We start from the raw sequence: 27,894 nt of genomic DNA, 5'->3' as shown, positions 1-27,894 counted from the left end.
TGCAGTAACTTCTGAGCAAATTTAATAGGGCTCTGAACTTCTTTTCCTTCCCCAGCACTCTTCTTACTACAGCTCGAGTGAGATTCTTAGCCCGGCACCAGTGACTCATGCCTGTAATTCTAGATACTCAGAAGACTGAGATCTGAGAGTCACAGTTCAAAGCCAGCCCAGGCACCAAAGTTTGTGAGACTTTTATCTCCAATTAACCACTAGAAAACTGAAGTGGTGCTGTGGCTCAAGAGGGCTGGTGGTAGCCTTGATCTCAAAAGCTCAGAGTTCAAGCCCTATGACCGACAGAATAAAAAAAAAAAAAAAAAACCCAACTGAGAGATTCTTCAACAGAAGCATTGCTGGTGAGTGCAAGTCCACATGCCTTTGTGTTCATGTAAATAAGTAGAGTAAATAGACACACAAATGGCAAGGGAGCAAGTTATAGAAGGATAAAGGCCCAGTTAAGGAGCTGTTAAAGGATGTTTGGAAATCTGTATTAAAAATTTAGCATCAAAGTCTTATGTCTCTCTTTATCAATAAATAATTGTTAAGTATTTGCTCTGAGTCCATTTGAGATGGGATCAGTCAGGAAATTCAAAAGAACAGTCAACAGTGGGGGAGATAGGAAAGCAAAGTAGAAAGAACAAAGGCCTCTGAGTCAGAAGAATGGCTGAGGTTTCAGATCTTCCACTTACTGAGTGAACTTCTTTTGGGCCTGTATTTTATTTGTGATATAGCATCACCAACTTCGTTAGGCTGCTGCAAGAATTGGGAAAGGAAAAAAATACATCCAAATGGCTTCATAAAAATCTGGTTTAGCATTTTGCTAGTTATTTGATTCAGAAATATATATGAAGGACAATTTGAGCATGAGAAAAATTACTAAAGTACAAATGCTCATAGTAGACTATTTACCCTTCAAGATTCAAATAGACTATTATCTTCTCTATTACGTAAATCCCTAAGATATATTTCTAGTTAATACTGGATATATTAATTGAGTTCATTGCATTACTTTGCATATTCGTCCACATGTCCATGTTACATCCCAAGCCCTGTATGAGTTCCTCAAAGATAGAGACTCTACCTTGGCTCACCTTTCTTCTACCATGATTCCTCAAGGAATTTCTAGTCCTGGATGTTTTCACTGAATGGAAACCAGAAAGGATGAATGAAAAGCTGAAAAGGTACCCAGGTAATGGGATGCCTGAACTCTGAAGGACATATCAACACAATAGAAGGGGATATAAAATGAACAAGCCCAGAGGTTCTAGAGAAGTCTGTTCAGCAATTTGTGCTTATATAGAAATATGACCGACTATTATCTTGACAAAAAAAGACACAATAGAATTCTGTTCATCACCAATATCTTGCTACACAGTTTATGCAAATTCCTTAAAGCTGTGAGAGTTCCTTGCAGTCTGAGAGGTGCCATCAGAACATTCTCTGGTGAACAGAAAACCTGGAACACAAATAACAAATATTATTGAATGGTGCTGTTATCAGAACTAGTCAAGGGAGGCTTAGTTAAAATGGGAGGATTCCCATGAATCTCAGTATTGCTTAAGAAAAAAATAGATTGAGCATAAAATGATAAAAAAGCAGTTTTGATATTCCCTATTCTTAATAGCACAGTTATTCCTTAAAGTAAATATGTACCGAAGAAATAAGACTAAGCAGCATTAATTCTGATTAATTTTGATGTTCACAGCATATTTATTACCAAAAATCCTATTTTGTTATATGAAAGCATTCTCTGGGTTACAAGGATCAATGAAGTTCTCCAAATTAATCAGTGTTTCCGGGAAACACTGAAATAATGGGATGGTGTTGTTTATGGAATCATCTGTCAATCTTTCATAGAAATTCCTACTTTACTCGATTGGCAGCATCTAACTCCTCCAACACTGTATCACATATCTTTATACAGCTCGTCCCTAGAAAGTTCCAATTGAGCATTTTTAACAGTTGTTTTTTAAAATATGAGTGGAACCCTAAAAAAATCACAATAAATTCCTTAGGATAGAAACAGTTATCTGTGTCACATATGTTACAGCATCAACATTTCTTGACTCGAATTTTCCTGGGATAGGACATAAGTGACCACAAAACTGGATGTCTCCCTCCCCACCCCTTCAGATTCTAAACAAGGTTACAAAATTCTATTCTCCAGAACCATATGTCTTCCTTTCAATTGTTAAGAGTCATTTCTAAAGATCTAGCACAAGAGCAGATGAGCCAGATTTGAGGGTAATTGGATTTTCTTTTCTCTTCGCAAAAATTATGCATGCATGGAAAGAACAGCAAGAATAAACGTCAGCCAGTGCCTACTAATTACCATCCGCTACTGCCTGGCTTTTGAAATCTGATTTACGAAAAAGAAAAAAAAAAGTACAACCACACTCTTGGCCCATAGAAAACTGTGTAATGTTGAAGCAATGATGGGGAAGCCCAATCTTAAAGCTGGCTAGACTTTGGATCAAGCCCAACTGATGTTTCTCATCCTTGTTTATTTTGTTACTTGACATGATTCAACTCATTAAGGATTTCAAAGGTCCAAGGGAAAGTACTTCTGCTCTGCCAAGGCATCTTACTTGGGATTCCATTATCTCTCATGATCCGAGACAGGAATTTCCTCCTACTCAGTCCTGAGTAATTATGTGTGAGCAAGCCCTTGGTGTTCTTTTGGAGTGACTGGATGAGCTCCATGGTTCGCCATGAATCATTCCTGCCCAGAATCTTCAATGACAGACTAAGGAAGACTCACAACTGATTTGCCGTATTTACATGAAGAATGGCTTTTTCATTCTTTTCATCTGACAGAATATTCGTCCTTGCAACCATGACTTCTCCAAAAATGATTCCAGGAAAAGGAGAGAATGAGCACATTGTCTAGTTCTTTCTATTCTACCAGATTTAACTTAGATATATCTTAGATACTGTTTCTTCTTCTGTATATTAGGAATAAGGGATCTCTGTCTCTGTCTCTGTCTCTCTCTGCCTGCCTGCCTGTCTGTCGGTCTGTCTGTCTGTCTGTCTGTCTTCCATGCACTTCTCCTCCCCTGGGTATATACTAGGAAGTAGGCTGATTTTTCCATCTCATACTTCACATATCTTTAATGCTATCCTTTTAATGGGGGCATGAGTGTGGACAGGTTTTGAGATTACCACAAAATTCCTTTTCCCTGAAAATATTCCACAGGGCATATTTATAGCATGTAGATAGTGGTAGGTGGGTCACATTTGGAGACATCATTGAATCTCTCACTTTTCTCCTTTACTCCTAGCCCAAGGACATTAGGTTGAGCCAGTACACTGAAAGACATCATTTTAAAATTTTTATTTATTTTATTGTAATGTATAGAGGGGTTACAGTTATATTCATCAGGTGCATTACTTCTCACACACTGATACCCCTTCTCATGATTTTGTCCCCATTTCTCTCCCCTACCCTCTCCCAGTCATCTTGTTTTTCCCTTCCCTTTCCTATTTCAAATAAATAAACACATATACAGTATACCAGGTAACAAAGTAAGATACAGTAACAATATGAGATTAACCAAAGGGTAACAAAAGAGAAGAGAAATAGCATAGTATACATTAAGAACAACCATTACTCAAGATAAAGCTCTTGTTTCCATGTCCCAGAGATCCTTTCATTTAGTATCATCCTACATGACCTTATGTACCTAGGTTTTGTGCTATTGTAATACTCTGCTAGGAGAGTCCAAGGTTTATACTAATTATTACGAATGAGGGAAACCATTGAGCCAATATTCCTTTGGGTCAGGCTTACTTCACTTAATATGATTTTTTCCAAGTCTTTCCATTTCCTTACAAATGGGGTAATGCCATTCTTCCTGATGGCAACATAGAATTCCATTGTGTATAAATACCACCTTTTCTTGATCCAATCATGTACTGAGGGCCATCTGGGGGGTTCCATATCTTAGCTATGGCAAATAGTGCTGCAATGAACATCGTTGTGCTAGTGGGTTTAGCATGTCCTTGTTTCTGGACAATTGGGTAAATGCCAAGGAATGGGATTGCTGGGTAGGAGCTCAATGTTTAATATTTTTGAGGAACTGCCATACTGTTTCCATAGTGGTTGAACTAATTTACACTCCTACCAACAGTGTAGTAGTGATCCCTCCTGGCCACATCCCCGCCAGCATCTGTTGTTATTAGATTTCTTGATCATGGCCATTATAACTGGAGTGAGGTGGAATCTCAAAGTTGTTTTCATTGGCATTTTCCTTTATGGCCAGAGATGTTGAACATTTCTTCATGTGTCTATAGGCTGTTCTTATTTCTTCTTCAGAGAAGTCTCTCTTTAAGTCTTTGGCCCATCTTTTAATGGGATGGTTGTTTCTTTGAAGATTTGTTTTGGAGAGATTCAATTGTTTTAGCTGTAGATATGTTTTAGATATGAGACTTTTGTAAAAGACATTTTATTGCAGTAGTTGTGGAACCATTCTTTAAAAAAGAATTTGGTAACACATCCTTATTAGACATTTAACAAGATTTGAGAGAGATCCTGTCAAAGCATTACCTGGTAGCATTCAGAATTCCCTATAATGATTCTTATGTGACTTGAAAAGTTCTTTTCAGAACTTCACATTCTTTTTTTCATATTTTTATTGTAATTAATAGAAGGGTTACATTGTGTTCACCAGATAGAAGGTGCATTACTTCACAAACATTGATACCCTTTCTCATGACATGGTCCCCATTTTCCCCCTCCCCCCACTCATCTGGATTTCACCCCTTCCCTATCCAATTTCAAATAACCAATTAAGCATATATAAAATATATCAGATAACAAGGTGAAATATTGTAACAATATGAGATAACCAAGGGACAGCAAAAGAGATGAGAGATAACATAGTACATTAAGGACAACAATCACTCATTATATGGCTTTTGTTTCCTTCTCCTGGAGGTCCTTACATTTAGTGTCATACTATATGGCCTTATGTATCTAGGTTTTGTTCTATTGTAAATCTCTGCTAGGAGAGCCTAAGGTTTTTATTGATTATGGCAAATGCAGGAAACCATTGAGCCTATGTTCCTTTGAGTCTGGCTTACTTCACTTAATATGATTTTTTCTAAGTCTTTTCATTTCCTTACAAATGGGGCAATGCCATTCTTTCTGACAGCAGCATAGAATTCCATTGTGTATAAATACCACATCTTGTTGATCCACTCATCAACTGAGGGACATCTGGGTTGGTTCCATATCATTGCTATGGTAAATAGTGCTGCAATGAACATCATTGTGCTAGTGGATTTAGTATGTCCTTGTTTCTGGACGATTGGGTAAATACCTAGTAGTGGAATTGCTGGGTCATAGGGGAGCTCTATGTTTAGTCTTTTGAGGAACTGCCATACTGCTTTCCATAGTGGTTGAATGAGTTTGCACTCCCACCAACAGTGTAGTAGTGATCCCTCCTGGCCACATCCCCTCCAGCATCTGTTGTTCTTAGATTTCTTGATCCTGGCCATTCTAACTGGAGTGAGATGGAATCTTAGAGTTAGAACTTCACATTCTTTTTTTTTTTTTTGCCAGTCTTGAACTTCACATTCTTAAACATTAGACAAACTATCCTAACAACTCCCTTAGTTTATGCCGTCCCTTATTGTGTGTGTGTGTGTGTGTGTGTGTGTGTGCACATGCATATGAATATGCACATGTGCACACAGGCATACACACACACACACACACACACACACACACACACATACACACACAGAGCCAGTCCTTGGGCTGGAACTCAGGGCCTTACCACTGTTCCTGAGCTTTTGTGCTCAAGGCTAGAACTCTACCACTTGAGCCACAGCTCTACTTTCAGCTTTGTGGTGATTAGACTTTTCAACTCTGGCTGACTTTGAACTGGGATCCTGAGATGCACAATTATAGACACGTACCACCAGCACAACCCGGTTTTCTTTTTGTTTGTTTTTTCCTTTGTCAGGCATTGTGCTTGAACTCTTACTGAGTTATTTTACTCAAGGCTAGCAGTGTACCACTTTGAGCCACAGCACCACTTCTAGTTTCCTAGGGGTTAATTGGCAATAAGAGTCTAGGGACTTTCCTGCCTGGGCTTGCTTTGAATAGCTGTCCTCAGATCTCAGCCTCCTGAGTAGTTAGGATTACAGGCGTTAGCCACCAGCTCCTGGCTAGACCCATTTCTTTTTAGTAATTGTATTTCATTTTACCTTTTTAGTGCTGGAGGTCGGATTCCAGAGACTTTCCCAAAATGAACATATACCCTACCAGTGAGCTATACCCCAGCCTTTACATTATTTCCATAATAACTTCAGTGTGACTTAATTCACAAAACATACCATTCACTTTATGAATTACAAAGCAATCCATCTCCACAGGCAATTTAACATCATTTTCATTGCCCCCAAGGGAACTAAATGTCCAGTAGTAGTTGGGAGTTTTATTTTTTATTTTTTAATTGTATTTTATTTTGGGGGTAATGTATAGAAGGTTTATAGTTACATTTTTCAGGTAGTGGATACATTACTTCTTGAATATTGATACCCCTTCTCGTGTTTTTCTCCCACTTTCCCTTCCTGAACCCCTCCCAATCATCTTGTTTTTCCCCTTCCCTTCACTATTTCAAATAAATGTAGATACAATATACCAGGTAACAAAGTTAGAATCAGAAACAACATGAGATCAACCATGTGGTGGGGGAAGGAAAAGAAATAACTGCACATGGTACATTGAGAACAAGAATCACAAAGATAAACCTCATAATTTCTATGTCCTGGAGTTCATTTTATATAGTCTCATCCTATTCATATATAGGATATATTAGATATATATATAGATAGATATTCATATATATCCTACATGTACATAGCTTTTGAACTATTGTGATCCTCTGCTAGGAGAGTCCTAAATGTGCACTGATTATTATAAATGAGGTAAACCATGGAGCCTGTCTTCTTTGGGTCTGGCTTACTTTACTTAGTATGATTTTTTGCAAGTCTTTCCATTTCCTTATGAATGGGGCAATGTCATTCATTCTGATTGCAGTATAGAATTCCATTGTGTATAAGTACCACATCTTCTTGATCCCTTCATCTACCAAGGGGTATCTGGGTTGGTTCCATATCTTTGCTATGGTAAATAATGCTGCAATGAACATCATTGTGCTCGTTGCTTTAGTATGTCCTTGTTTGTAAACATTTGGGTAAATGCCCAGGAATGGGATTGCTAGGTCATAGGGGAGCTCTATGTTTAGTCTTTTGAGGAATCACCATACTGCTTTCCAGAGTGGTTGAACAAGTTCACACCATATTGGGAGTTTTATATCATTCACACAGAAATCTGAAAAAAAATCTGTGAATCTTTTAGAGTTTGCTAGACTATGGTCTTCTATTACTGTATAATTATACCCCCTCCCTAAAACTGTTTTTTTGTCAAGGATTTCTATAGACAGACCTCATTTTAACAAATGCTAGCTAATGTGCAAAAACCATAGAAAGGCCTTTGAAACCTGTTTCCTCAACATTTTGATCTCAAATCTTAAATAAGACTTAGCAAGAGCAAAACTCAGATTCATTCATTAAAAACTCAGAAAGACTTTGGAGGGCAGGGGGGAATGACTTATAAGACTCAGAAAAAAATAAAGAATAAAGCTGGTAGCAAAGCTATTTTCAAGAATGACAGAGGAAAAAATAAAAAGCACCCTGGATGTTCGGTAGATGAGTACAGTTTAACTTCTGTCTGTAATCTCTCTATGTATCAGGTAAGATTGGGCTGAATATAGATTGAGCACATATTCTTAAAGGTCTCCATGAGGTTCATACTTCTGTATGATGTGTTACCAAGCCAGGAGATATTTTCCAGTCATCCCAGTTCTTCCCTACGAATGGGGTTGACCTTCCTAAGAGGTCATCTTACTCATCTCAATACATTCCCTCAGTGGCTTCCTGTTACTCTTAAGTTCAAGTCAAAATTATAGGTAGAATGTCCCACGCCAGCAGCAGCTGGCTCCTGCCGACTTTCCGGTCCATTTCCTTCACTCACCGTTTCCTGCTCATGCCATATTTTTAGCTCAGTGCATCACATATGCTGTTTCCCCTACTCACTTATGGCGCTCAAGATTTCCTGAACTTCCATCAACCATCCTTTGAGTCTAGGCTTCAAATAGTGCTTTCTGATCAAACTAGGCCAGACAAGGCCAGATTCAGCCTGGTATACACTCTAAGGGCATTCTTATTTATGTTTGACCTTTAGCTCTTTATTATATCACAATTATAATTTAAACCATTTCTGTGAGTATATTTTAAATGTCTATTTTTGCAAAAAAAAAAAGTCATGATATCAGTAATTATGTCAAGGGTTTTTTAGGTTTGTGTTCCTAGAACCTAGATTAATATCTGGTTAAACTGCAATAAACATATGTAAAAAATGGAGGATGGAAGAATTATCAGAATTAGGAGAAACTAGGAGGTAGGTAAATAGATAGCTAGATCCTGGAATAACACACAAGAATTAGTGGCACCCCATTTTCTAAGTCCAGAAAAGAATTAATTTGCTATAATAAAATTACATAATTATGATTATTTCCACTATTGGATAGAAAGTTTCTTAATGGCAAAAGTATATATTTAAATACACAGCGCATAGTTGTCAGTAATTTATTACAAAAGATGAGGCAACTTCTGTCTCAATAAAGGCTTTTATTTTAGTCTACTTGGTCTAATTCTCCTTTGTTCCCTGAGCGGATGATAACAATACCCAGATCTATTTATATAAAGACCGCCTCCAGGCTGATGATACTGCAGACAAAGATCACTATACCCAATCTTACCTCTCAGTTCCTGTGCTAACACCTCAAAATGGAGAGAACTGATAGTAAATCTTTCCTCAGCCCTCCAAAGCTGTTTTTTTTTCCTTCTATGTCAAAAAACAGAGTCAGGGGCTGGGAGTTTGGCCTAGTGGTTAAAGTGCTTGCCTAGCATGCATGAAGACCCGGGTTCGATTCCTCGGTACCACATATAGAAAAAAAAGCTGGAAGTGGTGCTGAGGCTCAAGTGGTAGAGCTCTAGCCTTGAGAAAAGTCCAAGGACAGTGCTCAGGCCCTGAGCTCAAGCCCAGGACTGGAAAAAAAAAAACAAAAAAAAAAAAAAACAGAGTCAGTCACATTCCTCCAAGTACTCTCCAGGAACCAAATGCTTCCATTGAATGTATGTTGAAGCTCTTATCCTCAAATTCATAAGAAAATGGCCACAGGGATCTAAGTAAGTAATAATGGGGTGAAGCTTCTATAAGATGAGACCAAGGGCGATGCCCTAGTTTCCTCTTTCTTTCCTTCCTTCCTTCCTTTCTTTCTTTTTCTTTCTTTTTTGTTTTTTTGCCAGTCGTAGGCTTGAGCTCAGGGCCTGAGCACTGTCCTTGGACTTTCTCAAGGCTAGAGCTCTACAACTTGAACCTCAGCACCATTTCTGTTTTTTTTCTGTGTATGTGGTACTGAGGAATTGAACCCAGGTCTTCGTGCATGCTAGGCAAGCATTCTACCACTAGGCCAAACTCACAGCCCCCTTGGCTTTCTTTTTTTGCTTTTGGGGGGTTAGCATGGAGTTGAAGTGAGGACAGTCCTAGGGCTTGACCTCAAAGTCTGGGAACTGTCTCTGAGCTTTAGTGCTCAAAGTTAGCACTGGGCCACTTGCGCCACAGCTCTGCTTTTTGGTGGTTAATTGGAGATAAGACTCTTGAGAACTTTCTGGCCTAGACAGACTGGGAACTACAATTCTCAGATAACAGACTTCTCAGTTACTAGGGTTATAGGTGTGAGCCATTGGCACCCAGGAAGAGGTGTCTTTTCTACCCACTGTGTGAGGCACGGGGGAGAGGCAGTCGTATGTCCCCATAGAAGAGAACCTACTCTAAGAACTGAGCTAGCTAGCACATTCACAGACTTCTCAGATCCCAGAGGTATAAGAAATACTTTGTTACATAGGTCATGAGAACCATTACATTTGTTGTAGCAGCTGACTAAAACACTTTTAATAACTCGATTGGATCTTTCAGTCATTCTCTCCTCTCCTCTCATACCATTTCCAGTAATCCATTGTGATTCAGCTAGGGACTGATCTTGATTCTGTCCTTTAACTCTCTTCTTCTCTTTCTCTTCTCATGGCTTTTGGTCTTAATTTGTGCTCTACCTTTTATGAGTCTCCTCAAAGCTAGAAATAGCTCACATCTCTAGACTATACTGTCTCTTGTTTTTCAATTACATTTTCATTATCTTTATCCATCTTTTCATTATCTAGTTAGACAAGGAAAGGGTGACATGGATCAAGATGCATTGTACTTATAAACTAATTTGCTGTTGAGCCCTAACAATCTTATTCCATTTATTTTTTCTCATTAGAGGATTTCTTTTATACTATGTTTTATTATTATAATCCTCAAATAGTTGTACAAAGCAGTTTCAGATGAGGATGGCTGACGTTATCTTGTTATTTGTTTTTTTTCATTTCTAGCTCTTCACTAGATCAGAAGCTTCTTGAGGCGATGGAATTTGTGTACATATGTTGTTGCTTGGTTGGTTGATTTTTCTTTTATGGTTTGGTTTGTTGATTCATTATTATTTTTAAATGTACAAAGGAATTGCCATTCAACAAAGGAGTTTGTAAATATAATGCATCTTTTTTTGCTTAAATAACTCCTTTCTTCAGCATGTAGAACAAGACATTGGCAATTTTTTGGATAAAGGCACTTGGTTTGTAGAAGTAGGCAAACTAACTGTCAAAAAGATTGAGAGATATTGATAAGAAAATAAACACTTTATGAAAAACAAAATACTTTCTGATATTCTGGATGTTAGCATTTACAGGTTTGAGTCGTGTACCCCTCTGCAAAGTCTGTCTATCTTTTGCCCATAATTTCATGTTCATCTTAGATACTCTGAACCTCATCGTAGATCCTCTCATTTGGCAGGTTTCATCAGAATTCTAGAAATTGATCAGTGATACTCTTAATGTGAAAGAATGTTTCATTCTGAGGTTAGGAGTTCCATTTCAAAGAAATTTCATTTATTATAGCCAACTCTCCCTTGAGATGTGCAGAAGTGAGAGAACTCCATTGGTTCTGCATTAGCATCAAGCATATTTAGCTTAGGCCAGGCTGTGGAAGGACAAAATATGAACCCAAAGAAATTGCCTTAAGAATCTTTAATCGCCTATATGAGAACCACTCCAGATTCACTAACTTTGCAAGTTAATGCTTCCCTTAATCATAATTAAAATATCATTGTTAATATTTCTCAGAATTCACACTGTGATTATAACTTCCAGACAGAAATAAATTATTGTCAAATTCTGTATGCATATACGAAGTTTAAATGGGCCCATGGGCCAAATATCATTTTTCTGTTGGATTTGTCCAAAGGGTAAGGAAATGTATTGGAACAATTCCTCTTGTGCACATCAAATGCTTAGCATGGTGAAGCCCCTGGAGGCTTCCCAATTCCTCCCTGCTTTCTTCCACTGCAATACTGTCACAGTTTCGAATGCTAGAAACACTCCTCCACTATTTTCTGAGTTTTCTCAAGGAACTGAAGTCATGTTCTGAGCCATGTGCTGTGCATAAGTCTCCAACAAACAGAAACTCTTAAGGAATCCTTACTCTGTGCCTCCTGCCATCTACAAGCCTGTGGAATTCAGGTGCCCACAGGAAGAAGTAGAGAGACTGACCAGGTGTGCCCATTCACCACAAGGAATTTCTGTTCTGCCTGAAGTCCTTCTATGGGATTCAAGCTGTTCTTTATGACTTAGTATAACAGTAACATATCTAGTTTATATTCTGTCAATGTGTTTCTCGGTTCAGTCTCATTTCCTTTTATCCAATGGCTTGACTGCTTTGTATTCAAGTATATATTTTCTTTTTTTTGGGGGGTGCATAAATTTTGTTTAATTTCCAGTGCATTGAGTATTGGTCAGTGCTAAAAACAAGATCAAATTAGATGGGCTATTAATTTGATTTGGCTCAAGAATTCCTACATGGTTGCTTCCAGTGCATTTTATGTCTTCTGTTTATACTTTACTATTTTAAATAACAATTATCAAGTATATATTTTCTTAAAGATCAAATGGGTGGATACTGGATACCGTAAAACAGCTTTAGGAGTTTGAATTCAGGGAGGAGTGAAATTAATGATAATAAAAAAAACATAGAAACTGACAATGTACCAACGGAAATTATTCAGGCAGATAGAACTGGTGTAAGGATGAAATAGTACGTGAGTGTGTAGTGGGCAGTAACAGTAATGGAAACCATGGTGAAAGAAGCAAAGTTGTAATGGCTGTTCCTTTCTCCTTTTTGTAAAGTGTGGGGTGCTGTGAGCCATATGGTTGGAAAGGAAAACAGTGTGAAAATGCCTCTTACCACCCAGCCCATTGGAATTATGAAAGTAGTCTCAGTAGTCAGATACACTTGCCTATCACCAGTTAATTAAAGAGTGTAGAAAAAGGAATAAAACTTCAGCTACCAGAAACTGGTATGTACATTGGATGCCATTTGTAATTCTTCATTGCTCCACTCAAGCTATGTGACTTGACTACTAGTATTCTCTAAACGTGATTTTTTTAAATTAGCCTTTTAATTCCCTAACTAACCTGAGAATATTTCTTAAACCCTTTAAGATTTCCTCAAATTTAGCTACTCAGAAGGAGGAGATCTGAGGATTGTGGTTTGATGTCAGACTAGGCAAGAAAGTCTGTGAGACTTTTCTCTCCAATTAACTACACACACACACACACACACACACACACACACACTCACAAACACATGTCAGAGTGAAGCTGTGGCTCAAGTGGTAGAATGCTAGCCTTGAGTAAAAAAGCTCAGCTCTAGTGCCCAAACCCTGAAGTAAAGCCCCAGGCACACACATACACAAATACACACACACACACACACCAAAGACAAAGTCCAGAGTTTCTGAATGCTGGCGGCTTGTACCTGTTATCCTAGCTACTCAGGAATTAAGATCTAAATATTACAGTTCAAAGCCAGCCTGGGCAGAATAGTCCATGAGGCTTTTATTTCTTGTTAACTTCCAAAAAGCTTGAAGTAGAGATATGGCTCAAGTGATAAAATACCAGGATTGACTGAAAAGGTAAGGGGCAATACTGAGGCCCTGAGTTCAAGCCAGCAGTATCCTCACACACAGGCACACAAAAATCCCAAAATACTTCTTTGTATTGTCAAAGACTGAAATATTCTATTTTGAATTATTTTCGAAGAGTAGCTTAGGCATAGACGCACACACCACTGCCTTTTTATTTTATTTTATTTTATTGTCAGGATAATGTATAGAGGGGTTACAGTTACATTTGTCAGTAGTGAGTGTATTACATATTCCTTCTCATGCTTTTCTCCCACTTTCCCTCCTCCTACCTCCTCCCAATCATCTTGTTCCTCCCCTTCCCTTCCCTATTTCAAATAAACAAATAAATGTATATAACAATACACCAAGTAACAAAGTCAGATACATTAACCACATGAGATTAACCATAAGGGGAAAAAAAAGAAAAAAGAAATAACTGCACATAGTACATTGAGAACAACAATCACAAAAATAAACCTCTTGTTTCTATATCCTAGAGTTCATTTTGTATAGTCTCTTCCTGTATGACCATATGTACATAAGTTTTGAACTATTGTAATCCTCTATTAGGAGAGTCCTAGATGTGTACTAATTATTACAAATGAGGGAAACTATGGAGCCCATATTCTTTGGGTCTGGCTTACTTCACTTATTATATTTTTCCAAGTCTTTCCATTTCCTTACTGATGCAGTGATGCCATTCTTCCTGATGGCAACATAAATTCCATTGTGTATAAGAAGGTGTGAATCTTCAGTCCATTCATCTACTGAGGGGCATCTGGGTTGGTTCCATATCTTTGCTATGGTAAATAATGCTTCAATGAACATCATTGTGCTAGTGGCTTTAGTATGCCCTTGTTTCTAGAAATTTGGGTAAATGCCAAGGAACCATTGTCTTTTTCTGGTGTGCAAAAAATCCCATATGATAAAATATGCTCCCCCTCAACAGAGTCAGGTAGGATGTTCTGAACCCATCAAACAAAAACAAAGGGGGCATGGTAGCTCACACCTATAATCCTAGCTACTCAGGAGGGCTGAGCTCTGAGGATCATGGTTCAAAGACAGCCCAGCCTGGGCACTAAAGTCCATGAGACTCTTACCTCTCTGATCAACCACTAGGAAACCAGAAGTGGACCTGTGACTTGAGGGGTAGGGCAGTAGCCTTGAGCTGAAGTGCTCAGGGACAGCTTCTAGGCCCAGAGTTCAAGCTCCTCAACTGATCCCTCCCCACAAAAAACCCAAACCATATAGTTTTCAGAGTTACTGTTCACTGGAATGCAGAAGCAACAAAGAAAAAAAAATGTTCACTTCAGTGACTTGGCTGGTGATGTTTTAAAAATTATCTTTAAGGGCCGGGAGTTTGGCCTAGTGGTAGAGTGCTTGCCTAGCATGCACGAAGGCCGGGTTCGATTCCTCGGTACCACATACGTAGCAAAAAGCCAGAAGTGATGCTGAGGCTCAAGTGGTAGAGCCCTAGCCTTGAGAAAATCCAGGGACAGTGCTCAGGCTCTGAGCCCAAGCCCAGGACTGGCAAAAAAAAAAGTCATCTTTAAGTTGATGTACACACTGGTTGCTATTTGATAAATCAGTTTATAAGTACACTGCATCTTGACTGCTATCACCCCTTCACCATTCACGCCCAGCCCTCTCCAAACTCTCCCTTCCCTCAGTTTTTCTAGTTCCATCGAATATATATATATATATAGAGAGAGAGAGAGAGAGAGAGAGAGACAGAGAGAGACAGAGAGACAGAGAGAGAGACAGAGAGAGAGAGAGACAGAGAGAGAGAGACAGAGAGAGAGAGAGACAGAGAGAGAGAGAGAGAGAGAGAGAGAGAGAGAGAGAGAGAGAGAGAGAGAGAGAGAGAGAGAGAGAGAGAGAGAGAGAGAGAATATTATAACTACATTCCCCTCCCCACTTCTTCTCTTCATTCATCTAGATGCCCCTTGGTCTCCCCGTCCCCAATCTCCAAGGACAGTGAGTACGTTTTGAAAGTGACTCCATTCAAGGTAAATGGAGCAAACTCCTCAGAATACAGTGAGCTCGGCTTTCAAGGGGCTCGCTGTTCTAATTCCCCTTCCCTTCTCCTTTTATCAAATAGCTTGAGAGTGAGTTGTGCTCACGAATTGCTGCCAGGGATAGCTCAGCCCCCACCCCTGCAGCTCATTAACTTGCAGGCAGCGCTGCCAGCTCTGTCCCAGGCACATCACGCTCCCATCCATCTCCCTGCCCAGGGTACACTCGAGGTTTGAGCGTGGGGTGGGATGGAGGCGTTTCCGTTCTATTTTGGTTTCTCCTACTGACTGGCTGCTCAGCTGTTCATGAGTCATCCTAACCTCAAAATCTGTCATTAAAACAGAAATAATGATACCTATTTTCTGTGCTTTGCATGAATTGCATGAAGACACTATTCATATTTCTGAAATCCATGTGAGAATTAGTCAAGGTGCGATATCACGAAAAGTACAATGGAATTGTTCTTAAACTAGGAGAGATGTTCAAGAAGTCTCTGTACTGAAAAGAATGAGGAGATCTTAATAAGGATTAAGTTTGACAATGTAGTTGTCTGACAAACTGGATGGAGATTATATAAGGATTTTTAAACATATGGCATTCGAACTTATTCACACATTCACTGAGTTTTATTGAGCCTCTTGGTGTGGAATTAGACACTAGATATGCCACTTTGGCAGGGGACTGTAAAGAATTCTGGGTAAGTATGTATTATGTATTTATGTCAAGTGATGTTTGACTTAGAATAATCTAATAGCTTCAGTACCAGTAGCTCTTAAAAGTAGCTTTTAGTAGCTGCAAAGAAAAAGAGCTCATCATACTTTAACTTGGTAGATCCTTTCTACATTTTGTGAGTTCAATGTTTATTTTACTTTTTATTCACTCATATTTAATAATAGGGTCATGGACTTATCTCTGTATGACATTTTGTCTCCATTTTATATATTGTTTTGCAAGTTAGTACTGTCAGTATTCCATAATAAATCCTCTAGAATTGTAACTTTTGTTAGGCAGTCATATAAAAATTTCTAAGTGTGACCACAAAGCTAGGCTTCAATTTTTGTTCTCAGTAACTAACTAGATTACCTAAGTAGTTTTGTTTGCATGGAAAAGTCTAAGTTCCTCACAATGTTGCTTGTATACTCTACTTCTAGGCTAGGAGAAAGTTTTACAGAAGTCAGCTCTCTGCTTCCCTCCCACAGGAGACTTTTACCATCTCAACCAACCTTCATTACGAGTTCCTACAGACAGACTTCTACCAATAAGAACAGTCTTTATAGTCACTTCCTCTAAGCAGGAACAAAATATGAAATAGAACCAAATATTTGCCCTTTAGCCTCCCATTCAAGTCCTAAGGGAGGAAATTTTCAGATGACGTTTTTCTCTTAGGGATGGATGTGATATTTATAGACGTCTCTGTGCTTGATTGAGTTTGCTTATGTGGTTTCTCCTATTTCCTGCCCCAGGAGAGATGATAGAGTAACATACCACGGACTGCCTGTGCCATTTCCAAACACTATGGCAGCAAGCCCAAGCTCATAGACTTGATCTGGATTCTCTTTCTTTTGCTACAAGACAAATTTCATGATACAAGTTTGTGCAAGGCCTGGGGCAAGTGGTTCATACCTGCTACTCAGGAGGATGAGATATTAGGATCACAGTTCAAAGCCAACTTGCACAGAAAAGTCCATGAGGCTCTTACCTCCAATAAAACACCCAAAAAGCAGGACTTTGGTGGCTCACACCTATAATCCTAGCTACTCAGGAGGCTGAAATCTGAAGATCACGGTTCAAAGCCAGCCTGGGCACTAAAGTCCATGAGACTCTTATCTCCAATTAATCACCAGAAAAACAGAAGTAGCATTGTGGCTCAAGTGGTAGAGAGATAGCCTTGAGCTGAATAGCTCAGGGACAATGCCCAAGCCTAGAATTCAAGCCCCATGACCAAAAAAAAAAGAAGTTTCAAATAGAGCTATGACTCAAGAATATCATCAAAGCAGCTGAGTTCAAACCCCAGAACATGCACACACATAAACACACACACACACATACAAACATACATACACACACACATACACACAATAACTGTAACTAATATATTAATGACAATAATAACTATAATAGTTTTCACAAAAATCCACATACAAAAGTCTATTCACATACATACAGAGGTTTTTCTTCCTCAAGGTAAAAATGATGAAAAGCAAATCAGATACATGTATAAAAACTTGACTGAAATCTTAACAATTAGGTATTTCTTAGCTCTACCCCTTGAGCAACAGTGCCACTTCTGGCTTTCTGGTGGTTAATTGGAGATAACAGTTTCATGGACTTTTCATGCCCAAGCTGGCTTTGAACCATGATCCTCAGATCTCAGCTTCCTAAGTAGCTAGGATTCCAGACATGAGCTACCTGCGCCCAGCATTCTTTTTTTCCCCCTCTTCACTGGTATGATGTTCTCATCTGAAAGGATGATAAAAACTTGCTAAAAAGAGCTACTTTTTTCTGATAGAATTTCTTTATCACCATCTTTTCACCATTGTTTGCCACTTTCATGGATAAACTATTGTCTTTTCATTCTACTACTTTATTTTCATTTCTCTCTCCAATTCTTTAACATATTGGCATCCTACTTACTACCTTAGATTCATGGTTGTTTACATCCATGCATTACACTACTTCTTTTGTTAATGTTATTTTATTTTGTTTGTGCCAGTACTGGGACTGGAATTCAAAGCCTGGGCACTGTCTCTTAGCTCCTTCACTCAAGAATTGTGCCTTATTGCTTTGGCAACAGATCATTTTCTGACTTTTTAGTCAATAATTGTCTCATAGACTTTTCTGCCCAGACTGGCTTTGAATTATGATCATCAGATTTCAGCTTCCTGGAGTAGTTAGGATTATAGACATGAGTCACTAACTAGTGCCCTGTTTCAGACAACTTCTTAATAATAACTGATGTCCTGTCTAAATCTCTTCCTCTTTCCTATTTCATTTTCTTCATCACTTTGTCCTTCCCCACTGACATTCTCCTGAGACATTACCTGTTACCTCTTTTTGGACCTCCCTTATGTTGATGACTTGTTTAAAGTATCATTAATCACCTGCCACTATATTTTAGTACTAAGGAAGTGGGAAACTACAAAATATTTTTCAATTGCCTATTATTTACTTAACATACTACTATTAAAATCATGTTTCTAAAGAAAAAATCCTGCAGTTATATGTAAATGTCTCTATTCTGCCAGTTTTAAAAAATAGCAATCACTCCAAAATATGCAATGATAACTAAAAGTTTTAGTTTCTTTAACTTAATCATGGATGCCAAGACTGGAAACGAAAGAAGAAAAAGTGATTTTTCTAGTCATACATTCTTTTTAAGTTTTCTTTCATTTCTTCTTTCTTCCTTCCTTATTCTCTCTCTCCCACCCTCTCTTTCTCTTACTCTTTTGTTTTTGAAAAGAAAAAGATAAATAGACAGGAGGGGTTCCAAGGAAGAGCTCTTCCTCCATTTTCTGCATTTTCTTTGATTGTTAGTATGGTAGACAGCCTCTAAGATGGCCTCAATGATACCTAGATCTGTCTCCACCTTTTGAGTATAAACTGTGCTTGTTTATAACTAATACACTGTTAGCCAAGATGCTGAGGTAGTGCCTTTATAGCTAGGTATATGATTGTGATTTCCATTGAGGTAAGAGGCTTTCTCGATTGCTTTCATTACTTTATGCTTTTTATCAAAGCCATCTTGGAAGCCTTTCCTGGTAGGTAACAGACGGGAGGCTCTACTCAGCACCTATAAGAAACAGAAGGGCTTGGTTCAAAAAACCCTTTGAAGAAATGAATGCCACCAAAAACTACTCATTGAGCTGAACCTTCCAGTACTCAGATTGAATACTTGTAGAAGAACATGAAACCAAATTCCAGCCTAAGATCTTCCAGGTTCCTGAACCTCAGATAACAAAACTGGGTTATTTTAAAGTGCTAAAGTTTGAAGTAAGATATTACATAGCAATAATTAACTAGGAACATGAAAGTACTACTTTTATAGCATGACAAAAAAACCTCCTTTAACGGTAGTCAACTAAGATGAATTGGAAATGCTGCAGGATTTTTGAATGTCTCCTTTAAAAAATGACCCTTAGAAGCTAATACTCTGGGAAAAGAGTGTGTATCACTACGTTGCACAAAACATTTGCATGAGTTTACAGAATGAGAGGAGGACCATTTTAAATACTTCCACTTGGGGGTTTCTATCCTTTTCCTGTTTCAGAGAAGTCTGGAAGGTAATGTAGTCACCTTGGAATTCAGGAGAGGCCCTTACTCCTCTGAGGTTTCACTGTCCAAAACAGGGGGGAAATGAAGTACCACATCACTGAAGCTCTCTTCTTCCACCCCAGTTAGAGACTATAGAATGGATGAGTTCCAATGCTGACTATGCTATTGGCTAGTAGAGTCTAGTCCTTTAAACAGGAATAGTGTTTCTCCCTTCTCCCACTCTAGGGATTTGCCTGAGGCTGAGTTTCAGGTGACATAAACTGTGATGACATGGGCAAGCTTTATCAGGAGAAGAAGCAATGAAGTTTAAGGAGGTAGGGAGAAACTGCATCCAAGTAGGTGTGCATAGCTTTGTAATCTGGGTTTTCCTAAACCAAGTATTTTGTTTAAAAGATGTGTGTGTGTGTGTGTGTGTGTGTGTGTGTGTGTGTATGTGTGTGGGTGTGTGTGTGGTGAGGTATGTGAGTGTGTGAAGAATTCATTCAGAGTAGGGCTCTAGGAGGACAGAGTACCCAGTTAAGTGCTTAGTAGACCCAGACAAAGAAGGAAAGAAGCTCTTATTCTTTATGGATTAAGTCTCCTTCTTCCTAGCCCTAGATCTAATCCCATATAAATGTTCATGTTCATTGACCTTAGAAGCTGAATTCTCTTTTGTAGTGGGGAATCCAGTTACATTCATATTTGAACGTAATTCTTGAAGCCCGATCACATAGTTTTCTAGTAAAAGAGAAATTGCTGTTTATTGTGATATAATTTGAAACTAGCCAATGGTGACTCACATCTGTAATCTTAGTTACTGAAGAGGCTGAGATCTAAAGATTGTGGTTTGAAGCCTGCCTGGATAGGAAAAATCCATGAGACTCTTATTTCCAATTAAACACACACACACACACACACACACACACACACACACACACACAAAGCTGGAAGTGGGACTGTGGCTCAGGCAGTTAGAACATTAGCCTTGAGAAAAAAAAAATCTCAGGAATAGCACCCAGACCCTGAATACAAGTTCTAGGACCAGCAAACAAATACGTACACACATACACATACACATACACATACACATACACATACACATACATGCATACACATATGCACTTATGCACACGTGCGCACGCGTGCGCACGCACACACACACACACACACACACACACAGATACAATTTGAATTCCGAATGAATTTTTTTTCTAATATGTAACACAGTTGTACACTGTCAGTGAATCTCTGCCTTACCAGTGTTGAGAATATTGGCTGTCAGTAGTTGTCACTATGGGAAAAATGTGTCACCATGCAAGAGTATGTGAAGGACAAATAGATTAATAATCAGACACTCCCAGGACTCAGTCATGAGTTAAACCTCATAAATCATACATAGAATCGCCTTACCACATATACTTGCTTAGTAAACATCTATTGGATTCTTTTCCATTAGTTCTGTAGTAGTCACATTAGGCTATGGTGACAAAATAATCCTAGATTAAACACCTTAACAAAATGTATTATCTCACACCTTGTGGGATTGGAACCATAAAATCTGTGTATCATTATAGTTTGTTTCTAGTGAGAATTATCTTTAATTTGCAGATGGCTGGCATTTCATTGAGTCCTCATATTAATGGGGTGAAGAGAGGAAGAGAAAGGGAAGAAGCTTTCTGTGTCTATTCTTAAAAGGCTTTAATTCCATCAAGAAGGGAGGACCTTGACTTCATATATGACCTTATTTAACCCTCTTTATCTCTTAAAGGATCCATATCCAAATATCCTACTACTGAATGCAGTTTAGGATTGAGTTTTTGAAGGACACAAACATTTGGGTCAGTAGCAAATTTATTCAAAACTTTATTTTCTCAAACCAACATTTTTGTTTGTTTTTGTTTTTGTTTTGCCAGTTCTGGTGCTGGAACTCAGGACCTGAGCACTGTCCTTGGGCTTTCTCAAGGCTAGTGCTCTACCACTTGAGCCACAGCATCACTTCAAGCTTTTTTCTATGTGTGTGGTACCAAGGATCAAATCAGGGCCTTCATGCATGCCAAGTAAGCAAGCACTCTACCAGTAGGCCAAACTCCTGGCCTCACATGAAATTTAAACTATATGTTTTCTAGAAAGCAAATGTCAGACTTTTCTTTGTAGTCTATCCTCTTTATAGAGTATCTTCTATGTATCACCGAATTTGGATATCCATGGAATGTTTCTGCTGACTATGATCACATTTAACCTTTCAATTTATAGGGACGTGTAGGCAAAAGGGGAAAAAAAAGTTGTATATTATTAGCACTATACCTTTCTAAGGACTTTCTACTTTAAATAATGCTGATTGCAAGCACTGTATCAACACAGGCATAGAAGATGAATTCATGTATGTTTCTTTTTTTGTTAATCCTGAATCTTGAACTCAGGGCCTGAGTGCTACTATCCCTGAACTTGTACTTCACAAGCCACAGCTCCAATTCTGGCTTTTGGGTAGTTAATTTAAGACAAGAGTCTCACAGATTTTCCTGCCTAGGCTGGTCTTGATCCATGACCCTCAGATCCCAGCCTTCTGAGTAACTAGGATTCCAGACATAAGCCACAGGAGTCTGACTCAAATATGACTATAATTGTTAAAAAGAAAATATATTTTGCACACAGGAAGATCAGATCCTGGTGCTCCAGTAACTTACAATTTCAAGTTACCTTATATACGAAAACTTACGCTGGGTGGCCTGAAATAAGGTCATTATACCCTGGTGCTTTCACAACCTTCTCCTTTTCTCTGTAACAAGTGCTTACTATTATGGGAAGAATGCTTGCCTTTTCTTTGCAGCTTTGCAAAGCTTTAAGGAAGCAGGGGTTTTAATCACACTCTTCTTTTCTTGCATGCACTTCTGACTTCTCTAAGTTGGCCAGAGAATTTTAAGTTCATCTCAGAGATAGCATCGCTCTTTAACCTTAGACAGTTTAAAAGTCTCTAGCAGGGCATTTCTAGACGTTTTATTGCTTCATTCCTTTATTCTCATGTCAAGGACAAGTGGACTAGAGCCAAAAAGCAAAATTAGAACAGAGCCCTTTCCTCTATTTCCAGATCAGCTAAACCAATTAATACAATTTAATTAAAACATTTTCTTTCTTTTCTGCAGAAGGGCTCAGGGTGCAGCTGCTGCCATCAGATTTTTCACTGTGTAGCTCTAGCTTTGTTTAACTCTTACTGTGACATTTTCAGAATGAGAGGCATAGGATGAGATATTCCTCTATGTTTTCCTGAAACTTCTTATGCCATACTCTGGTAAACTCCCATCTGAAGTTATATATTTTCTTCATCTGAAGTGAGAGAAATATATTTCATTCTTGTCTTTTTCCTAGAGGCTCTGTACTTCAGAGAAAACTGTGCCTATAATAAGCCACTTATATTTCAACGATTTTATTTTAGCCATTGCCACATCTTCTTGTGACAATAATGAATGTCCATACATTCCTGTTACAAAATGGTATTTTCTTCCTTGAATTGGAGTAAAAATTCACAGCAGGAATGCCCTCCACTCTCTATGTGTTTTCTCCTCCCTGAACATTCCAATAAGTTGTATATATAGTATTGAGGTGTGGGGAGGGGGAATCTTCTAAGTGATATTCTTAAGTTATTGGCAAAAAATCCTATCAATTATATAGACCCATAAGCTATTACCAAAAGAATTCACTTAGGTGCAAGAGAAATCCAGCAAGAGCTTCCCTTTTCTCTCGATCCTACTATATCTACTTGGGTTTCCCAAGTCTTTGCTTGAGATGTAGCCTGTTGGAATGATGGAATTCAAGCCTCTTTCCCTAAAGTACTAACTTGTAATTTCTCTTTGCTCTCTTCCACTTTTTCTTATCCTTTGTGTGTCCATGTATCTTTACTGAAGCAAAGGAAGTGAGTTTGACTGCAAGTGTCAGAAACTCTCACACAGAGGCCGACATAATTGAGTAGCAGGTTTTGCATCAGGCAGAGGGAGCTGAGACATGAGCCAGGAGCACCATGGCAGAAGCTTGCTCTCAGAGCTTAATAGGTAGCTTCAACTAATCCATACCAGATAGTTCTCTCAAGCCCACACTCCCTGTCCATGTTCTAGGAAAGAAGATGAAGGGGAAATGAATGGGAAAAATCAAAAGGCAGAGGAGTTTGTATTTATTTTTGACAGTTTTCCAGAATGGCCTATAGGATTTCGACGGATGTCTCCTGGGGTTCAGCTAAACACAGAGAATCTGAAAAGTTGAATCATTTCTCTTGACAGTAGTACAAATCATAGAAATGTATATTTGATAGGCAATTTTTTATTTTTTGTTATGGCCTCTTCATTAGGCTCTCCAATATGTATATGTCCATTCATTCCAGTAATTTACTTATAATGCTGGTTTAAAAAAAATGTGCTGCTCTGGTTTAGTACCAAGGAACTATTGATATTAAAGAATCTGTAACATGTAAAATGCTCCTGATTAACAAAGAATTCACTAATGCACAATTCCAGTGCTTCCTCCTATTAAGAAATGTGGCAAAGCATAGAAATCCTACTTAGCTTCTGATAAGAGATATCCTAAATTCATGTCCCTTTCTTTTCCATTTCAAACCCTGAGTTTCTAGAACAATGTGTCTTTTATTGGGTGTAATGTTTTATTACCCAGTAATCTAGTAATAATCAGGTAGATATATACCTGCAGACTATGTAATATAGCATGTTGGTGTAGGGAGATGATTAGCAATGATAGCAGCTCTTATTAAGAAAACAGTGAAGTCTGTGGTTATGGTATTCATCAGATATGACTAGTAAGAGTGTCTGTAACTCTTTACTGACCACCTAAGGTCTAATTTGGACCTTGAGGATTCCTCATCATCTACTTATCGTTACCTGTCACCCCATAGGTGAGTTCTTCAGTAGGTAAACACCTTCAGGCTTGCATGTGCTTCTGATGCTTTATAAGTTCCCAACACTGCTTTGAGAGTTTGAATAGTCTCAGGCAGATGTTGTTCTGTTCTGGGATATTTTGTCTGCTTGTTTGAACAATATAGGCCCTTTAAAACTTAGTATGCTCCCAGGGTATTTGTGTGGGCCAGTTCTCTGAATAACAATAGCAGAGGATCCTCTGTAGACTCTTTCTTTGAATAGTAAAGTCTTTTATCTACTAATTTTTGTGAAATGACTTTTTTCTTTTTTATTAAATAATTTTTTACTGTGATCAATAAAAGGGTTACATTATATTCACCAGATAGAAGGTACATAACTTCACAAACATTGATACCCTTTCTCATGACATGGTCCCCATTTCCCTCCCACCCTCCCCCCATTTTAATTTCTCCCCTTCCCTATCCAATTTCAAATAACCAATTAAGCACATATAAATATATCACACAACAAGGTGAAATATTGTAACAATATGAGATAACCAAGGGATAGCAAAAGAGATGAGAGATAACATAGTACATTAAGGACAACAATCACTCATTATATGGCTTTTGTTTCCTTATTCTGGAGGTCCTTACATTTAGTGTCATACTATATGGCCTTATGTCTCTAGATTTTGTTCTATTGTAAATCTCTGCTAGGAGAGCCCAAGGTTTCTATTGGTTATGGCAAATGCAGGAAACCATTGAGCCTATGTTCCTTTGAGTCTGGCTTACTTCACTTAATATGATTTTTTCTAAGTCTTTCCATTTCCTTACAAATATGCCAATGTTGTTCTTTCTGACAGCAGCATAGAATTCCATTGTGTATAAATACCACATCTTGTTGATCCACTCATCAACTGAGGGACATTTAGGTTGGTTCCATATCTTTGCTATGATAAATAGTGTTGCAGTGAACATCATTGTGCTAGTGGATTTGGTATGCCCTTGTTTCTGGACGGTTGGGTAAATGCTAAGTAGTAGAATTGCTGGGTCATAGGGGAGCTCTATGTTTAGTCTTTTGAGGAACCGCCATACTGCTTTCTAAAGTGGTTGAACAAATCTACATGCATCAGTAGTGGAGTAGAGATCCCTTCTGGCTACATCCCCGCCAGCATCTGTTGTTATTAGTTTTCTTGATCCTGGCCATTCTAACTGGAGTGAGGTAGAATCTTAGAGTTGTTTTGATTTGCATTTCTTTTAGGACCAGACATGTTGAGCATTTCTTCATGTGTCTATGGGCCATTTTTATTTCTTCTTCAGAGAAGTCTCTCTTTAGGTCTTTGGCCCATCTTTTAATGGGATGGTTGTTACTTTGGAGATAATTTTTGGAGTGATTCAATTTTTTGAGCTGTTGATATATTTTAGATATGAGGCCATTGTCTGTTGTATAGTTAGTGAAGATCTTCTCCCATTCTGTAGGCTTCCTAATTAATTTACTAGCTATGTCCTTTGCCCTACAGAAGCTCTGCAGTTTAATGCAGTCCCACTTATCCAGTCTTTCTCTGATTTGTTGTGATTCTTGGTCCTTATTGAGAAAGTTTCGACCTGTGCCAAGGAGGTCGTGTGTCTCCTATTCCTTCTTGTAAAGTTTTCAGTGTTGAATTGACCATTTTTCTAATCTCACATTGGCCAAGATCTCCAGGTTATTAGAAACAAATTTGTGTATGGAAACAAGCACTTATTAGGACATTTTCCCCAAGGATTATTGCTTAGATCTGGCAAAGAACTTTAATAGAAGTATAAAGAAAGCCCAAGGTATCAATCTTAGATTGTCTCTTGGAGAGCTTCTCTGCTTAAGACAAAAAAAGCACTTAACTTGTTCGACTCTCTAAGGTTGAAACGTTAAGAGTCAGCATGGCTTGCTGAAGGAAATCTGTCTTTCAAATCAAGTTATTTTCCTAATCTGTGTTTGAGGATATCTAATTGTAGTCTCAGCTCACTCGTGTCTTGCATGCCCTGGTGCAAAAAAAAAAAAAAAAAAGAGCTGGCATCATCATTTTTTATGATTCCACCATTTTCCTTAGCACTACAGACTTTCTTTGCAGATGATCAGTATCAATGCAGTGGCAGATTAATGCTTTAATGTTGAAAAATAAGGGTCACTGAGAACATATAATTGCAACTCATTGAAATTAACAGCCAGGCACCAGTGGCTCACGCCTGTCATCCTAGCTGCTCATGAGGCTGAGATCTGAAGATGGAGCTTCAAAGCCAACCCCAGGCAAGAAAGTCTGAGAGACTCTTATCTCCAATTAATCACAGAAAAAGTCAGAAGTGGCACTGTGGCTCAAGTAGTAGAGTGTTAGTCTTGAGCATAGTGCCCAGGCCCAGAGTTCAAGCATCAGGAAAGAGACAAAAAAAAGAAGAAAGAGAAAGAAAGAAAGAAAGAAAGAAAGAAAGAAAGAAAGAAAGAAAGAAAGAAAGAAAGAAAGAAGGGAAGAAAGAAAGAGAGAGAGAAAGAAAGAGAGAAAGAAAGAAAGAGAGAAAGAAAGAGAAAGAATTCCTACGAAAAGCTTTTAGTTGTTGTTGGTCATGGGGCTTGAACTCTGGTCCTGGTGCTGTCCCTGAGCTCTTCAACTCAAAACTACCACCCTACCCTGTGAGCCACAGCACCACTTCCCATTTTCTAGTGGTTAATTATAGATAAGAGTCTCATAGGCTTTAGTGCTCTGGCTGACTTTGAACTGTGATCCTCAGATCTCAGCCTCCTGAGTAGCTAAGATGACAGGCATGAGCCACTGCACCTGGCTACAAAAGCTTATTTTTGAAGCTTATTTTGCTGTAAGGCCTATAAGACTATTCAGCCTTGCTTGCAGCTTTATGAGATCAATAATGATCTAGTGATTTCTTTTTGTTCTACAGGTTAGGACTTTCAGAATAAGAAAAGATGCAAGTGGTCCATGCAGCCTAGCAGTCTTCATGAAGACAGGCAGCCCTGGGTAAGTACAATGGCTGAAAACTTGACTCAAGTCAGGACAGTCACAAATTTTGCATATCTTAAAATGCCTAGACCAAAATCAAGAGTGAACAGGCAAGGGTTGAGACTGGAGAAATAGTTATAAGAGTACGTAAGTCTAATATTGCGGTTTGCAATGGTTGTTGCCTTTCAGTATGGAGGAGAGATGTTCCTTCATAACCTCCCATTATTTATTTATTTATATATGTATGTATGCATGTGTGTATGTATTTTAGGGTTGAAATGTGTCCCCATTTTATTCCATTTTGTTTAATGATCCATAGCAATGCGTGAACTGTGCTAGAAACGGGGCCGACTACCTAACGCTGCTACTTTGCAGGTTTTCACCTATCACTACGGTCTCTAGAATGTAACTCCCATGATAGGTGGGACGACTGTAGTTATACAAAGGGATGAATGCTGCCACTTTAATTTTCTAATTCTCCCAGGCCATACAGGTGATCCCTCCATACTAGCTATCAATAACTAAATTATGTACAGAAATAACCATAACACCATAGCCCAAGTTGACTTGCTTTTAATCTGGTACCTAATATGCCACTGCTGTGTATGGATAGGGTAATTGTTACAAACCTTGCAAGAGATAAAAGGGTTAGAACCGGTGA

The sequence above is a fragment of the Megascapheus bottae genome, chromosome 11 (assembly GCF_031878675.1).
Source record: "Megascapheus bottae isolate mThoBot1 chromosome 11, mThoBot2.hap1, whole genome shotgun sequence".
In the NCBI taxonomy this organism is placed as follows: Eukaryota; Metazoa; Chordata; class Mammalia; order Rodentia; family Geomyidae; genus Megascapheus; species Megascapheus bottae.
The sequence above is the reverse complement of the archived record's forward strand: the minus strand, read 5'-3'. Positions refer to the sequence as shown.